The 18,576-nt window shown below is 43.8% G+C and overlaps 1 long non-coding RNA gene across 1 annotated transcript; it reads left to right on the top strand.

The window, feature by feature from the left end:
- Positions 1-9,995: 9,995 nt before the first annotated feature.
- On the top strand, positions 9,996-13,989 carry LOC148936136 (uncharacterized). The gene is made up of 2 exons (XR_016139716.1): positions 9,996-12,230; positions 12,306-13,989. It is a non-coding gene; the product is annotated as an uncharacterized LOC148936136 (long non-coding RNA).
- Positions 13,990-18,576: the final 4,587 nt, after the last annotated feature.

Here is an 18,576-nt window from a genome sequence, read left to right as displayed (position 1 = left end):
TCTTTTCCTGCCTCTCTTTGCCCTTCGGAATCGTGATGATCTCTCTTACGTGCGCGGAAAAGTGCAAACTTCATTCAGAAGATGATAACTTTCAACAAGCAGACAGCAAACACGGACCAGACCGGGGTAGAACTCCACGGCGCCGGGCTACAAGTCTGCAATCAGTGTATTCCGTACTCTTGATCTTGCAAGTGGGAGCGGTCCAACAGTAGCCCGACAAATGCCGTCCAATCAGCACGCGATCGTTCGGGCATCACGTCGACGAGAACATATCAAAACTTGGGGCATGCAAGCCTCGTGTAGACCTTCACGTAAAGAAATTTTAATGCCGGCCTCACGTAAACGTCGCTCGCCCGATGACGCACGTAACCGAAATATCCAGACGAGGCGGAGGTGGTTATGATATTCGAAAGTTGTAGTGAAAATCAAATAGAAAAATGTAGATGAAAGAAATCTAATGGCATGTACAAGGAACTCGCGAAGTCATTGACAATTTCGCTCAATGAAGTTTGTTCGTTGTACGTGCAAGCCGCTTCTACCGTGCCGCCTCTCGATCTCCATGTTAATTATTTACTATAGTTTTCAATTTTCCACTGCTTCGAAAAGTGGTCGTTCTTCTCGATATGAAATATTCGCGCGAGAGCTACGGTCCACCGTGTTACTATACGAGTCACGTCTACGGGCTATTTAAAAGATAGATGCGCGCTAATAGGGGACCGGGGGGAGGGCGAGAGGGGTTCGCGAGGACCGATCGTCGAAGAAGAAGAAGGACCTCGGCGGTTAATCATGTATGTGCTCTCGCGTTAACGGCTCGCGGAGAGATGGCGGGAGATTTAATCGATAAAGCCACGTCGCGGAAGATATCCGCTTTAATTCGCGAGACTGACGTTTTCGGTACTTACGCCTCGTCGATCGCGGCACCGAACTCGCGACCACCACAATTCGCGTTACCGCCGTAGATGGGGGAGAGACGAACATAAAGCGGATTATATCTCCTGCACCAAGGCGGGAGATCATCGTCCGCTGTAAATCTATATATACATGCTACCCGCGCAAGTGGAATGACCCAACACTGGTCCCGGCATACCATTAACTACCTCCGCGCCGATCCACCGTGCGCACGTACGATCCGTACGTATTTTCCGAATGTTACGAATATTTTGCTATAAACGGAGCTTACACGCGCATATGAGCCCCGCCTAAGTCCAATGCATTCTTCCGGCGATGCGTGGATGTGCCGTTTTCACGCCGCGACGGATATTAAATCCCGAGCCCTTTCAGATCGAGAGCCAGGAGGGTCGGGGATCCCTCCTAATGGAATTACAAGGTGAGACTTAATCATGGGATTATATTTCATTCATTGAATTAGAGGGCGGTGAGCTTGCCGCTGGACGTTAATGAACAGCAAAATCTTTTACTTATCTTTGTTTCCGCGATTAATTTTAAGTGTACTCCGCTTTAACCGACCGTTTTACCTCGCTCTAATGCGAAAATCGTTCGCTGTTGAGAATGAAACTTGCATCCATCAGATCTCGCTTGTTGGAAAGAAAAATCGACTCATTATTCATCAAAGAACTTATCGTTAAAATTTGCTGTACCAAAGATAGGATACTTTACATGTATAAAATATTTTAATCGCCCGCTGGTGCGCTTCCCTCATCCCTTCCCCGCTCGTGCGTTTATTGTAAAGAGAGGAGAATAGGAGGGGGGAGGGACCGCACTCGTTTGAAGTGGGGGAGGGAGATCGGAAAAGCTTCGAGTGGCAGTGGATTTTGCTTCCGATAAAATGAATTGTTAATCCCTCTAATCCATTTCGCGAGTGTTATCACGCGCAAATTAGACCTCGATAAGTGCGCGTCATGGCTAACGCGAGATTATAATTATTCATCTCCTCATTAAGCAGCATTTCATGTTAACAACGTTCGCAGAGCGCGAGGATCGGATGGGAGCGCGCAGGTGAGAGCGTTCGAAAAAAAAAAAGATAAATAGATAAATAGATCAATAAAATGCGAAAAAAATTGATAGGGACGATCGCGGTAATTAAAACGGACAGTCCTTCGCGGGGGACAAACGGCGGGATAGGAGAATCCCGCAGAAATTACGGATCCTCCCCCCCCTCCCACCCCTCTCTCCCGCTCCGCACATCGCGCATTCCAGGATCCGTTATTAATAATCGATGCCCGACCCTTCGGGGGCGTCGAAATTAATCGGAGAAAAGTTCTCCCCGTCCCTCCATAAAAGCGCGCGGGGCCACATATTCTTCGAATTAGTAATTAAATAACACTCAGGCGCGATACTGAACGAAACTTCCGGGTTAATAAGAACTTTCGAACTCGGCGTGCTAGCACGTCGATTCTGCCAGCTATTTCATGTTGAAAACTTGGCGCAGACGTGCCCTTAACTTTCTGCTTCGAAATAACTAATTCAATTAGTATATCAGTGCTAGCGTGGGGTTAACTACGTCTTCGCGAGTATACGTAATCCACGTTCCAGGCTTAACTTTGACACAGCGTATTCTCTCTTGAACTTTCGTTTTAGGCCGGCCGTCCGGCAGCGGAAGAATGATTGCCGAGGTATCTTTCCGATACCTGTTTAAGAGCACGGGACTTTGCGTTTATTTAGCCGGGCGCTTGGCGAAGGACTTGGAAAAAGACGATTCTTTAAATCACAAGGTGGTATATACCAATTGACCCACTTGTGATGTTGTTTTGTTGTTGTTTCAGTTATCAAGCGGATAAAATTATATATGATGACATTTCAAAGCGCCATAATGAAACTTGTATGTGAAACTTGTTGAACAATCTAGAATGGTAGCTACTCTCTTATTTTGCAAATCTATACTTACAAAGTATAGTTCTAACTTTTTTTCTAATATTAACTAACACAAATGTTTATGGAATCATATTTAATAATATAGAGCTAACTGATTTAGCCATTCTAGAAATGGATTTTTCCCAAAATGTTGAAAATAAATTTTTACACGTGATAATTTCTTCTTCATAAATATCACATAATTCTATACGGAAAAGATTTTGATTCAGTTTTTATGGAGAACAAAAATAATATTGATAAAATATAAAATATCGTAGAGTTATGTGTTAATATTTATCGGTGAAAGCTTTCTTTTAGAAAATAAAGATTCTAAAATAAATCTAAATTTTTCTCTCACGCACAGATTTCATCGATAAATATTAATAATTTCTAAAAGAAAATAAAGACAAAATGTAAAGTGACCGATTCAATTTGCGACCCTACTTGTTCGCATGTTTATATGAACGCGACTGTTAAATTAAAGGAACCGACGAACGACGGCCTCTCGACCGACGGGGAAAATTCGACGTCAGGTACGCTGAAGAAATACGCGACCGAGAGGATATCCGGTCGAGACCGGGTGGTCTATGGTATGGCAGATTTAACGAGCACAAAATAACCGACGGCATTCCATTTGCAGGAAGCGTCGCGAGAGTTTTCTCGCTCGCGGATGCCGTCGCGAACAATAAGATGACGTGTCGCGGCGCTGTCCCACTTCTTCGTCTCCGGTCGAAAGTGGTAGTTGGCTGTTCCGGTCGTGTCGGTCGTGACGAGGGATTGAAATTCAATTTCATACGGGTGTAGCTCTCGAGGCAAAACCATACAAGTCGCAAAGCAGGACGCGAATAAAAGCGAGGTCGCGCGCGACGGCAGGTAGACTCGCATTTCCGTTTAATCTCAATCGCATCCTCGATGGCGTGCCCGGGATTTCTCTCCCTTGCCCTTCCACCATCGCCCTCGCTTTCTCGCCCGCGCGCATTTTCCACCCTTCCCCCTCCCCCCCCCCCTCCCCGGCATCGGCGACTCTCTCCTCTCTCTCTCTCTCTGCCACACGGTAAATATCCGATAATCTATATCCCGCGGATACAACGAACGCTTATATCCGCGGGAAATCGCGAGTCGCGTAACCGAAAAACTAATCGAAAACTTGAGAACTAACCGGAAAGCTTATCGAAAACGTTCGGTTTTCCTTCTCCGGTTTTACTTCTCCTTCTCTCTCTCTCTCTCTCTCTCTCTTCCTATCCTTCTCCTGTTCACGGTGGAAGCCTGAATTTCCCAGCGGCGCTTATGCAACGCGCTTATCTCGAGTGCGCTATATAGGTGAAATTTTGAGAATCTTGATAAAACGGGGACATTTACAGGAAACTCATCGACCCCCACATTCTCGCCGACATTTGTAGTTCGAAATGTGGTTGTTTAAAATCGCAAAGATCGCGCACGAGTTAATATTATATGTTGGAAAGGCCGCGGAAACAAATGGCGTTTCCGCTTTTGATTGAGGGATCGCTTTTGAATCAATGTATTTTTTGACACTGATTAAAACTCGTTGAGTGAATGAAACTGAATGAACAACAGTCCTTTCAATTTAATCTTCACATTTCAGCGCGACTTGGTGCGAAAATTGAAAGAAGCTTTTCGGAATGAAGCATAAAATTGAAATATATTTTATCAGCATATATATACATCGCGTAATTGGCAATTTAATTAATTTTTTAAAAAAGCAAAACTATACGAGCATAAAAAATAAGCGAGATGAACGTTTGTATCATTCCTTTTTTCTTTTTCTCTTCCTCTTCTTTTTTTTTTTTTTTTACAAAGTTCACCCTTTGCACTAATCACATTTCTTTTGTTAGGCGAAAAAAATATGGAAATTTTTATAAAATATATCAATATTTACCCACGACCGTTCGGTGTTTTTCATTAAATCGGATACGTAGATAAAGCCATCCCGATTAAAGTCGACGTCTCTTTCCAAAATTAGATGCTTTGTCGCCGTGTCATTACGCCCGATGGAAATGAGGACGTTTCGTAAATCTAACTCGCAGGGCCGTTAGACTCAAACGGGCTCGTGTTGCCCGTCCTGTCGATCGGTGTGCAACGACCGACGCATCGTTTAACAACGGCGAAACAAAAGACGCATCTCGCGCGCGACCCGCGCAAGAGATCGTGCGTCCGTGGTGCGAAATCCGCGCAAACTCTCACAAAGGACGGGCTTGGATAACACACGGGGGTGTGTCCCCATCCTCCCTGTGCTCGCTCGCTGGACGCATCCGGCGAACGAGCACAGGGATGGAGGCTTACGGCCGATTAGCTATATCTCACTTTTCGACAGTTGGCGATTGAAATGCCAGTAGACCAGTGCGGAGAGAGAATGAACAGGAAAGAGAGAGAGAGAGAGAGAGAGAGAGAGAGAGAGAGAGAGAGAGAGAGAGAGAGGGTGGAAAGAGGGAAAGAGAGGGAGAAGGCACGGGCGAAGATCAACTCGGCTCTCGTGTATATACGCGCACGAGCGTAGCCTCTCGGAGAGATTCGCATTCGCATCGATCTCGTTAACTACGGCAACAATATTTCGCCGCGATAGTATCGTTCATATGCGCGCGGCCCGGATCTGGCCGGTCGGTCGGTCGGTCGGTCGATCCGAAAGTAGCCGGGCTCTCCCGCAGGTATATACTGCAGGTGTACCCGGTACCTTTCGTATAAGATGTTATACGGCGTTTCCCGTGCGACTAACGGCTTCCGTATCGGTATTCTCACTTCTCCCGGTGCGACGACCGGTAAACCGACGATGGTCGTCGAGACCAGCTCTTGCGATATTTCAACATTATCCGTCGTCGTAACTTTTTTAATTTCTGATATAAAGCTTCGATCGGACGATAAGGATCGACTTGAATTTTCGATAAAGCGAAATTGTCTCAAAAGCGAGCCCGTGTTCGAGTTCGAGTCGCCTCCGCTACCGACAATACGGATATTACGCGAATTTGTAATGTTGTAAGAGAGACATTTTATGAGTTATAAGAAATAACGGCCAAACACGGTTGTTTGCCCGGAATCCCGGTAATCCCGAAATGTCTCACGAAGGTCCTGGCATTAATCAGTTCGGTTTATAGAGACGCAGTGCGTATCACTGCGGGGAATCGGGACTTCCGTCTCACGTGAATGAGATACAAGACGCGTTTGCGATCTACATCTCTGGCAAGCGATTTTACGACACCCGAGATCGAAAGATACAGGGGTGCCTGGGGCGCGATAAGCACACGCGAGAAACGTAAAAGGAGCACTTTCGTGACGGTTAATTGGTGGAAGACGAAAGCCAGGTCTCTCTCTCGCTCTCCGGGAGGAAGTCGCCGCGTATAAAACTTCGTAAAACGGAGAGGATGGAGCCGATGGTGGCGCGAGAGAAATCTCATAGGGACGCGCGTTGCGTTCTCTAATGTTAATTTTAAAGCGACGAGTGATCGCCTAGATGCTCATCGGCGCGAGATACCCGATCGATTGCGTATACGCATGGCAAATAAAGGGATAGCGGGGGGGGGGGAAGAGGGGGGGGGTGGGTGCAACTAAATTTCGATCGACCGCAGATCTTGCCATTAGCGCGCCTGTTCCCATCCCATTAGTGTGTAATTCTGATGAGCCACACACGCGCGCGTTCCTGCGCTTACGTACAGGTGAAGTGAGGTAGGCGGTAGGTTCGATCGATCGAAAGCGAAGACTTTTCGGTGATTGAGAGATTGAAATACCGACGCTTCGTAAAAGAGGCGGATAGGATGAGCCGGATGACTGCGTTCTTTATACGCGCGTGGCTCGAATTCTCCTTCCTCTCGCGAGGCGAAAAGCGTGTTGGTCCGCCCGCAATTTCCACCGGTCTCATACCTACTAATCCCGAAACGGCTACCCTCCTTACGAATTAAGAAGTTCATTCGAAAAGTGGTACGTGGCAAGCATGAAATCGCACAATTATATTTTTCATCTTTCAGTTTCTATTCTCACCCGACGCTATTTCTACAGATTGTACAATATTTCTATGCAGAGCGCCCCAGTCTTATTGCACGTGCTCGCATTTATGATCTTCTGGACTAATCTGGAATTAACTTTTTCTTGGTAATAATACATAATTTATCAAGAATTTTAAACTGTTGAATTAAAATTATGATAAAGTGCGTATGAAATTAAATTACATTATTCACTTGTATTATCAAGCTTACCTCGCACGCGAGATGAAAACCCATATATTTTTTTATTACTTGTAACTTAGAAATTATTATCCATGTAAGGTACGTTTTAGAAATCTATGTAACATTTGCAAATTTCTACATCTGCTCATCGAAAGTGATTTTCGACGAGCCCCATAATTTACTTTTTGTGCAAGGCAAAATAAATTCTTTCCCGACACATCGCGCTTAGTACGTAACACCTCGCAAAACAATTGCCAACCACCTTTGACGAGGGTTTTTTTCCGGCCGGTTCGATATCTCGATCGATTTCAACGTAAAAATCTCAGCCCCCTCATTCCCCCAAGCTCGGTAAATCCCCGTCGGATGTTAATTCAACTCGTAGAAAATGTGCGCACCACGCGCAATTTGTATCACGCCGGTGCAACCGAGTCGACGGTAATCGAGCTCGAGAAATCGATTGATTGGAAAAGAATTAAGGGTGTTTCTTTTTACCTCCACTTTCCGCGTTCGCGCCGGAGACAGCCCCCGGTAGCCTTCGCGCTACACAATAAGAAAAAGCACGAGGAAAGCTCCGTTTCCGTCTAGCAGATTCGCTCCACTGGGTGCATCGAATGAACACATGTCATCTCGATAAGGAAGTTAAGGGAATCGCCACTGTTTACATCGACCTTGCCTCGTGCCGTATATTTTCTACTCTACTGTATGACAGTTACCTTCGATAACGTAATAATGTTAAAATAAGTCCGAAAACATTTTAGAGATTTGCAAAGATTTTTTTTTTTAATTTCTTTTTATTTTCTAAATAATTTTATTTTAGAAAAATATACATTCAAGCTATCAAGCTATTTTAACTTCGACAAGTAAAAGAATTTTTTAGGGCTTTGAAGTTCCCATTGACCTCATCTCATTGACAGGCAAAAACAATTTGCCATTGTTTACAGCATAACTAGAGCGTATGCGTGATATTTTTGCATAGACTGTCATAATTGGTTCAACCGCTTGGTTGCTTCGCTGAAAACTTTTTAGATTTTTATAGAACGTCGAGATATTTACAAGAATTTTTAATTAATACTTTAATCAGTTTTAGAAATATCCAACCCTATTATTACCCTTTGTCAACTGGAATATATAATTAAATATTGTATTATTACGTATCATGTATAAAAATATTATTTTCATGTCTCGTAGATTCGAAGGCAAGTTTATAAAATATTTCATATCGCGTCACGCTAAATTGCATGCAAAATACATTACACAAAATTATTTTTCAAGAGTTATTCGACTGAAGAAAAAGTTAATCTCGGAATTATATAAACGGCGAACAAAGAAAATTTATTATTTTCAAAGAGCTAATTACAAATATACTGTGTTTTGATCTTTTCGTAAAATATTAATATTGCTCGAGGAAAATTCGAAAGTAGTCTTTTCTGTCATTTCTATAAAAACTTGGATAAAATAACTAAAATTGCTATTATTATTATTATTATTATTATTATTATTCACTGTTACGTTTAGTCTAATTATTATGTGTTTGATATTTTTAAAATAATTATTAATTATTAGTCGTAACGATAATATTTTTTATAACAAGTATTATTTGTACATATTTATGGCTCAAATTTTAATCTGACTTTGACGATGGAGAATGGTCACGCAAAGCGTGCATTAACGCCAACGACGGATTTAACGTAGCTCTGAAATCTTTAAAGCATCGGCGTTAAGTCCGTCAGATTATGGATAACCCCTCATTATGCCTCGCCGTATATTTCTGTTTACGTCTATGTCTTTGCTCATTTTATATGATAAAAAATGGCTTTCAAAGTTTCAATTGAAATTTCATTTTCCACATTGTCAAAATAAGATGAACACAATAGAAACTTTTCTTAGAAAAAGAACGCTTGCTATTTATAATAAACTAAAGAGGAAAGTGAATCTTGAGACAATAAAAAGATATGTACGAAATTAAGGCAGTTGTGTTGAACTTTTAACCGTATTAATCTGGAAGCTATGACATTTAATTAGTTCTCAGTTAATTAACTGAGAACTTTTACTACTTTTTTACTACTTAATCTTGTATAAATTTCTTAATTTGTTCGATTAAATAACACATGTTCGGTAAAATGTTAATAATATTTCAATTTTTCAAAATATACAATGAACTATAATAATTTCTATATTTTTCTGCAAAATTTACACCTTATGGTATCTTTTTAAAAAAATAATAAATTTCGAATGTTTTTAATGAATACGGAAAACAGGATATAATATTTTGTAAATATTACATCTTCGTTGTATAAACAATTTTAATTTTGATAATTATTTTTTTAAGCAACTAAGATTAATCATTTCTTATTATAATTAGTCATAGAAATTTATATAAAAAATGGACTGCCGGAATGCTATTAATTAACAAAATCTCGTCGTTTATTAAAATTATATTTTTAAAAATATTTTTAAAAATCTTGATTCAAAGTTTCATTATCGATATATTTAATGTTGAATTTCAAAAATTACAACATGTGGTGAATTCTGTCAGAATTTTTCCACACGGGGCAAAAAAAGGTTGACTTCAGTTTCATCATAGAATTTAAAATTAAAATGAAGGTTGGAAGTTCTAGGATACTCTATTTACTTCTCACTGATCTTCCGCAAGAAAAATGCCGTGTCCTGTTATTCTCTATTACATTAGACGATTTCTATGCGGAATAGTCCCTGCGAAAAATGGACGAAAAAGAAGAATCGGGCGATACTTTTGCAATACTTTATTCTCACGATGATCGGAAATTGGTGGAACTCGGGAAACGTTACACCGAATGTATTCGCACCTATAGCGCGAGTCAGACCTCGTCGTCAATTCCGAATGCATGTGTTGGGAACAGTATTCGTCAACGTTCCTTCTAAGGACGTTAAACCACGGAGGAAGTTCGCACACGAATCGCGAGCGGCTTAGAAACGTTTCTGGCGCACTGTACTTTTGATGTGAGCGATCGATGCGCGAACGGTTTGCGTACTTCGGTTTGGCATCAAAGCCCGCCCGTCAGGGAAACTAGTTGATCAAACAAACAAAATTCGAAGAAATAGTTAAAAATGTTCCGAACTACCGGATAACTTTGCGTCGCCGTTGCCAGAAGCCGTAACGTTATAGTTCATCTCTCTCGTATAAGCGGGTATTGATTTTTCACTGGTGAGCTCTGCTCGGCCACGCATTTCGACAATCTCGTCTCGCACGGGATAAGACGGTTTTTCCGAAAACCGCTGATCCGATATTCGCCGAAACCGATCATCCGCGCTCACGAAATTCCATTCCTAGACCGACGTCGATCGACTCGTGGCGACACGACCATTGAAAAATTGGAGACCTCGCTTTGTTGCTTTTGCGCGTACTCTCGCTCCTTTTTCCTTCGCTCTTTTTCTCTCTCTCTCTCTCTCTCTCTCTCTCTCTTTTTTTTTCATTTTCATTTTCATTTTTACCGGAATATTCGTTACGGCACAATATGTGTGTTTTTGTTGGAATTTTAAATACGAGAAAACTCGTGCGCGCGAACGCAAAATATTTTCCTTGTCTCGCGTGGCCGCAGTGTAAAAAATTGAAGGGGAGCTAATTGTTCCCGCGCTGAGGCAGATTAACAATGAACGAACGCGAGCGCGAATATTGCCGGGACGTTATCCGTTTTTGGCAAGCGCGCGCTGCGCCGCGCCGCGCCGCACCGCCCGGACATTGTCCGGCGATAGTATTCACGTAAGCGATAAGTCCGCGAGCGAAATCCGTGAATGTCGAAGTTGCATAATTATGTAAATTATTGGCAACGAACGCGCATTGAAATCGGAACCGTTAAGTATTTAATATCACTCGCGGATGCGTAATGTTACGTTATATTACGCTGAATGATTAAAGAACATTCCGATAACTGCTCCGGACTGCTCTGTGCGCGCCACGCGTGATTGTAACGCAATTACGAACGTATCGAGTTAACAATATCTATCGAAATAATGAAATGGCAAGGAGGCGGGATGCGCATATAAGGGGATCGAGGGTGTGCCACACCCGTGCTACAAAGCTTTGGAGAAGGCGCGTTAATTATACTCGCGTTAACGCGTTTAACTTCGCCGTTCGCGTTCGCGTTAAAAATCGCGACCGAACTGAACTTGCGATTAGTCGCGGATCCTGGTATCGGTTTCGTACCTCGATAGTGCCGGGCAATTTGCGCTCTGCTAATTCGGCACGATATCGGCAATGGCGTAATAACGATAACGATGCTAACGATGCCATCGCGAACAGACGCTCGGGATACATCTGTAACGGAGCGCGGCGCGAGAAAAGCGGGGGAATCCATTTTTACGCTGTCCCAGTGTAACTCTCCATTTATCTTCCACCTGCGCCCATCACGTACTTGTCCGGCCGAGTTCGAGAGTTCGTAGCGGAGACGGATGTCTCTCGCGAAAATCAGACCCGAAAGATCGATCGAACGGCGAAAGAGCTGGCCGCATTTCTGTCTTTACGTCTTCCTCCTACCTCCGCGTCTCCTTCCCGGATTCTTCGCATCGCCGATCCGCTTATTGCCGCGTCGCGGTCGACTAATCTATCTCGACGCGAAATCATCAGCAACTGATTTTCCAAACGACGCTTCATTCAACGTTTGTTCTCGACACTCCGGTCGCGGTCGCAATGCAAATCGCGACACGCGCAAGAGCGCCTTTAAATTAGCGCTTCGAGCGCTGTTATACTTTAAATAAAGACTCTCCGTTCTTTACTTTCGAGGAGATGAATTAATAAAATTCTTTCTAGAAATATATAAAATAATATTGTAATAAAAAGTATACACGCTTCTGTCCGAAAAAAAAATCAACTTTTTCCGTGGGACGTTGATGGAGCGTTGATGGATTTCATGCGCCGGAAAAAAACAGTTTTGCCGAAGGATCTAAAAATTTGGCTAGATACAGATTTGAAAATAATTTTGTACTATCAAAATAAGTACGTAGGATGTTCAAATTAATTATTAAAATATCAAAAAAATGTGCAGCATTATCACCAAATCTAATTATCACTGCTTAAACGTTCTACATAATAATTTTGGTGGCTCAACATTATTTTCAGATTTGTATTTGGCTCCTTTTGTTAGGTATTTCGCTAAAGCCGTGAAAAACTTTTTCCAAGTGAAAAATTTTTAAAATGCATAGAAATGCAGATAGCTCATAAATTATATAATTGATTTTAAGCAGACCTTCAACAGAATTTCTTTTTAAAGAGTAAGTAATTGCTATAAAGAGTAATTGAAGTCCACGCTACGTGTTTCCTTCGCCGATAAACACATTTTTTTTCAGGAACATTACACCCTTGTGCTCTCGTGAAGGCACTAACACGACAGACAAACGACGTCGCGACGTCTGGAATGTCGGAATGGACTCATCGGACGACCGCACGGAAGACGGATGCTTTTCGCAGAAATCAGACTCGATGGGATCAGGATCGATCGAATGGAAAAAAAACCTGCCTCCATTTCTTACTACCCCAAGCTATCTTGCTCCTCTCTCTCCTCACTCGATATTCTCTCTCCCCTCCCTCCCCCCCCCCCTCTTCCCTCCTTGATCTTTGCGATCCTCGCACGAAGGACCGCGTACCTTTCTTGTCATACGTTCAGGCAAACTCGTCTATTGAAGATGTCACATGGGGACACCCTCTCAAAAGCGACAAACGCCCCTCGCGAAAAATCAAACGCGTAACATCGATCAAACGCGTAACATCGATCAAACGCGAATAAACTTTTCCTTCATTTTTCTAACGCCAAAGTTTTTGGGGCTTTTTCATTTTACAATGCTTCGATTAGCAAGTCGATCATGTCAGGGGATACTTTTATTTTGTACTTTAGATGCCAGCAAGGCCTGATACTACCGATTTGGATCAGAGATAAAAAATTTTATTCAAATCGTATCATTATTTAAGATATATAATACAGAATTAAGTTTTATTTTTGCTTTTAGAAATCCTATTTATAAAAACCCTCACGTATTTTGTTTATCACTAACTTATCGTTCGTGTTAATTAAGAAAAAAAAATGTTACAAACGTGTTCTTTGAAGTTTACAACTATCCGAGATTTCCTCAAAAGAGCAGTTTAAAAAACTTTGAGTGTCGCAAACACACTTTATGCTGTATCTTTCGTACCGTTATCGGAATTTTTCCGCTCTTCAATTACTTCTGAGAGAATTCATGTGTTAGTTGCGCGTGCTTGCCAAATAGCAATCCTTAAATGGTCGATAACTCCATAGCTGATCCCACAACCTCAAATTCCGTGAAATTTTTTGTTCTAATCAGCGGCGCGTTGTTAATGGCGTTCTCAATAAAAAAAAAACCCCTGGAGTATGTTTTGTTTCTCGTATTTGTTTCTTAGTTCCTCTGCGACTCGGTCGCGTCGTTCCCGCAAGATACCACCGTGGCGAAACATTCAGTATCTCAGATGCGGCGGGGGGTTTTCCTTATCTGTCCGAGGAATTTCAATTTAGAACCACCGCTAACAAGGACTCGAGGTCGAATCTACGAAATACCTATATATCTACACAATGCACTTGCATTTTGCCGTATAGCGTATCAAGAAAGCTTTTGTTGCCGCGGCTCTGCGCACTTTGGAATTCGCATCCGGTTGACGTACGAGAGAGATTCCGATATGACGTTTATTTTTCAACTGTATTCGCACAACTTATCCGCAGTGCTGTGCTATTTCAATTTTACGCTCGAGTTTCTGTTAGCAATATCATCATCGGTGCTGATATAATTGTTACAATAACACGTGTACAATTGCAATTATATCTGTAATTAAGGCTTAACCACAATACACAATACACACATTAACATAGAGCATGTTGCATTTATTTAATGGATATTTATTTGTTCGACTTTTGTTATTTTTACACATTGATTTATTGTTTTGGTTATAAATGTCCGATCTTTTCGTTCAATCTGACCTATCTATGTATACTTTAATAAAATAAAAATGTCAAGTCTCTGATTACGCGATGTATAAGATTTTTTTATTACCTGACAGTGTCGTGCTCTGGAAATGGTGAAAATAGCTTGTACTACGTTCTATGAAAAACTAAAGCGCCTACAATTTTTTTTCGAGCTTTCTGGGATTAAACTCAGCTCACACAATCGCCGGTAGTTTCGGAGCCGAATGTTCATCCCGAAAATCAAACCTGAAGGATCGATCGAACGGAAAAACACGGCTTCTCTTCGCCTTCCCATCCCTTTATTCCTTTGAGCCGCATAGGGTGACATATAACACGAAATATTTATAAGGTAAGATCATATTCTCGATAAAAAGAACTTATTTAGACGTACGGGAAACACACACTTTTCTACGAGCAGTTAAATGATTGTGCTAATAAATAAGAAAATTCTGGATTTTATACACCTCGGAGATCGCGTATACAATATTATTTTGCTCTATGCCAAACTCGTTTAATGTTAAATGCTGAATACTAATTATGAATACTAATTATAAATTCGTTATTCTCTCTCTCTCTCTCTCTCTTTCTCTTTCTCTCTCATCCATTTTACAAGTAGTTTCCGCATATATCACACGACATACGTATGTCGTGTGATATATGCGGAAACTACTTGTACATGTTCATCCCTTGTATAGTCCACTGCGCTGTAAACAGCGACTGGTTTCTCGCACTTTTCTCTCGTCCTCGAGAGAAAAGACGAGCTGGCTTGCTTCTCGTCGCATCGTAAGATATTCGTTCGAGTGGGCATCTCGCGTGTGTGCAAGACGCGCTGCTGAAGGCACTATTCGGTACGGTACGGCTCGATGCTGATCGCGCGGAGCTTGACCCGCCACCGGAACGAAGAGAAGAGAAGGGGGGAGGAAAGAGGGGGAGAGAGAGAGAGAGAGAGAGAGAGAGAGAGAGAGAGAGAGAGAGAAATCCAAAAGGGACGTGGAGGAACCTGTGTCCTCTCCTGTGTGGAGGATCAGAGGGTGGCGGACGGAGATCGGCGTTAGTGCCGTAAGGCGGCACTCAAGAGCCTCGGACCACTCTCTAGATGACTGGCGACTGTCAGGCCCACGAGACTCGCATTTAATACGCGAGAGATTTTGGCCTCTCGTGACACGCTCGCCGCTTTTCTCGGCGTGTGCGCTTCCCGCCCATCCGCATATCCCATAAACACACGGGCGACACATGCGCCTACAAGCTGTTATACATGGTCAGAGACAGAGACACTTGTAGACATAGGCGCGTTTACACGCCGACACGCGTGACGTAGAAAAGTGTGTAAACTTGCACTCGTGTATACACGTGTGTATACGCGTCTACGTACGTACACGCGGCACGTACGCGTGTAGTCGCGATGCGCCTTCGAGCGTTTTTTCCCGCAAGCGTTTTTAGCGGAGCGTGAGCTTTAAAAATGGTACCGCCGGTATCCCGGAGTGGCCGCGTCGTTTGTCACGGGAAATTTAGTATCATTATGTCCTCTCCTTCCTTCGCGAATGATGACGACGACGACGACGACAACGACGACGACGACGACGACGACGACAACGACGACGGCGCATTGGAGAACGATTTTCACGTTTATTGTGCCAGTCGGACGAAACGCACGTGTGTGTGCGCGCGCGTGTGTGTGTGTGTGTGTGTGTGTGTGTGTGTGCGCGCGCGCGCGTGCGTATGCGTGTGTGTGTGTGGGGTATGTGTGTGCGTAAGTGCACTGCGCGTATTCATGTACGAGCACGATGAATTTAATGGGACATCGTTACTTTGTCAGCCACGCGCGCATTGACAAACGTTAATTAAAAAGTAAACGTTTCCAATTATATATATCCGGATTATATATATCTATTTTTTTCTGTGTCTGCAACAACGCTGCGATAAATGAAAATTTATAAATAATTCTGCTGATACAAAGTTAACTCGAATGAGATATGATATGTATAAGTAAATATGATCCTGTAATCATGTGTATTAAGTAAATTTACGCTCGCTAATTCATTGCGATTCCACAGCATGAACAATACAATGCTGTTAATGGAGATTTCAGGAATCAATATTATAAATATTTCTATTGTATAATTTAACGTTCCGTTTTACGATTCGACACTATAAAAATATTATTATAAACATTCTTAATCGCGAGGTAGCGTGGAAATGAAAGAGACACGACGAGTGTCGCTCTTGTGAATATCTCACACGCATGAAATTCGAAACAAATTCGAATCATCGACACTCTCAATGCAATTCTATCTTTTTTTTTTTTTTTTGGTTTTTAGAGGAGCGTTTCGTCTTTTCTACGGGCGCCGCGTCGTCGGCGCAAATCGATCCGCGAGAGAGGCGCGATTATTTATTCAAACGGATATTTAGCACGCTCGCGGTAATGCCAAAACGGATCAGGTCGCGGAAAACGATCATCGCAGCTCGATAAGCCGTCATCAGCCAATCAAAGGCTCCGTCCTTTCTGGTTAAAAATCATGCCTGTGTCGCTCGCCATCAAAGAGCGCAGCTCTTTCGGCGCTACGGCTAAAAGAAATCGAGCGACGTCGAGGCGTTGCAAAATGAAATAATATCGAAGCGCGAGCTTTATCTCCGCGAGTGTTGTTTCTCCTTAAATTCCGTTCTCTTTATTAATTCCGCAAATTGTATACACGACAATACGAATGTAAGAAACATTTCCGCCGCGCACTAATTATTCAATATCCTGGAATAAGTCCACCTTTGCGACTCGTTGCTTGATTAATTCAAGTGGCGAATTCCTGGTACGAATCGATAATTCCTGCTCGGATATTTAAACGATCTTTCACCAGAGGCTGTCGTTTCACGCGGATAATTATTATTAGCCGACCTCCCCTCCTCTCTCTCTCTCTCTCTCGAATAAATTGAAATAAATTAATGGGAAAAAGAAAAGAATCATACGAAAATGAGCACGCATGCTCTTACATGCAACAGAGTCGGAGGAATCGTTACGCGAATCGAACGCATTCTTTTCTTTTTTTTTCGCAATCACATAACCAAGCAACTTCTTTCCACACGGAAACGCGTCTCTCGTAAAAAAAACCCCGTCTAAAAACACGAAGACGATCCATTTATACGTATTTGATTGCCAGGCCGTTTTAAGCGAAGGACCGTTTACACAGAAAGCGCGAAACAAGCGCGGTCCAACTACCAAGGGGGTGGCAAGAAACTGGGTCAAGTAATGTCTCCGACGTTCTTTCCCCCTTCTCTCCGTCTCTTTTTTCTAAAACGTTCTTGACTGTTCGCGCGCGTACTGTGCTCTCTTAGCGTATAATAATCGGGCGGCCGCGCGCGCATCCCCGAACACGAAAGTTCGCTAATGCAGTCGGAATTTCCAATTCGTGAGCAAACTTTTTGCCGCGTCGCTCGTTAAAAAATTCCACGCCACAAACGTGCGAGCTGAATTTTTCATAAAAATATCTTCGCGAGCCTTTCCGCCGCGCGGATCTCCGCGGAGTTCATCGGCGCCATCGGCCTCGCCTGGGCTCCCTCACGGCCTGGGGTTTTATCCATCCTCCGTCGCCGAAAAATTCCATATAGGAACTTATGGTATCGGACGAAATCCGCACGGATCCAAATATATTCCGATGGGATTTCTATCCGACCTTATCCGCTCTTATCCAGTTACCTACCTCTCGATACTATCCGGTTTAATACGAGTCCTTGCCCGGGCACGCTTCTTTCGATTTCGACCAACTTCCTCCTTCCTCCCTCCTCCTCCCTCCCCTTTCCCCTTCTCCCCCCTCAGCCCCCGTGGCCGTGTCTCTTTCTCGAAAATTATAGCGTACCGTCGTTCATTTCGACAAGGCCAAAAACATTACTAAAAGGGTACTTAACGCCTAATCTCTCGCGCTTCTTTAGTCCGAGAGAGATCCTTAATTTGTCAATACTCTCGATTTTTCGGACGACACGCTCTTCCCGAGCTTTAACCTACATACGATTTCTTCCGGGAATTACCGTATCATTTATCATCGTATCCGAGATTAAGAGACGTCCGGAAAGGTGCGCGAGGTCTTGAGATCCGAGAGTAAGCGCGCGTCTCGATCTTCGGCCGGCGCCCCTTGATTCGTCAATATCCTCGACCGCCAGCTCTCGCGGCTGGCCGAGGGCTCCGTCCGCGAGAGGGACTCTCCTCCGGCGGAGAACTGTCGCCGTTGCCGTGGCGGTCCATCCGTCGCGAATGCGACCGTAATTAAGCGCGGCATTTCCGCATCTCTCGGATACGGATTGCCGTCGGTGCGTCGCGCTCGCTCGCAGCGCAAGCATCGTCCCACCCCATCAGCAACGGTCCGCGCGCTCATTACCGGATCAATTCGTCGATCCACGCATTTACTCCGAGCGTCGCCGTACAGCCGAGGCGCTATCGAGTCCGCATACGGCACTGAGGGCCGGAAGGGGATGCTCGCGCTGATGGTGGGGTACGAGCAGCTGGGGCGGCCTGGAGCCCGGAGTCGCGAGCCCGCGATACCTACCCCGCGCCGGGTCTGGGTTTGGGCCGGGTCGCGGCGGGCGGGCGGCGGCGGCGGCGGCGGCGGTCGGTGGCGGCGGTGGTGGCGACGGCGGCGGCGGCGGCGGCGGCGGCGGTGGCGGCG

Source organism: Pogonomyrmex barbatus, unplaced genomic scaffold (genome assembly GCF_055798465.1).
Source record: "Pogonomyrmex barbatus isolate J1 unplaced genomic scaffold, ASM5579846v1 scaffold3, whole genome shotgun sequence".
NCBI lineage: Eukaryota > Metazoa > Arthropoda > Insecta > Hymenoptera > Formicidae > Pogonomyrmex > Pogonomyrmex barbatus.
Note: the sequence above shows the minus strand (reverse complement) of the source record. Positions and strands in the feature narration are given on the sequence as shown.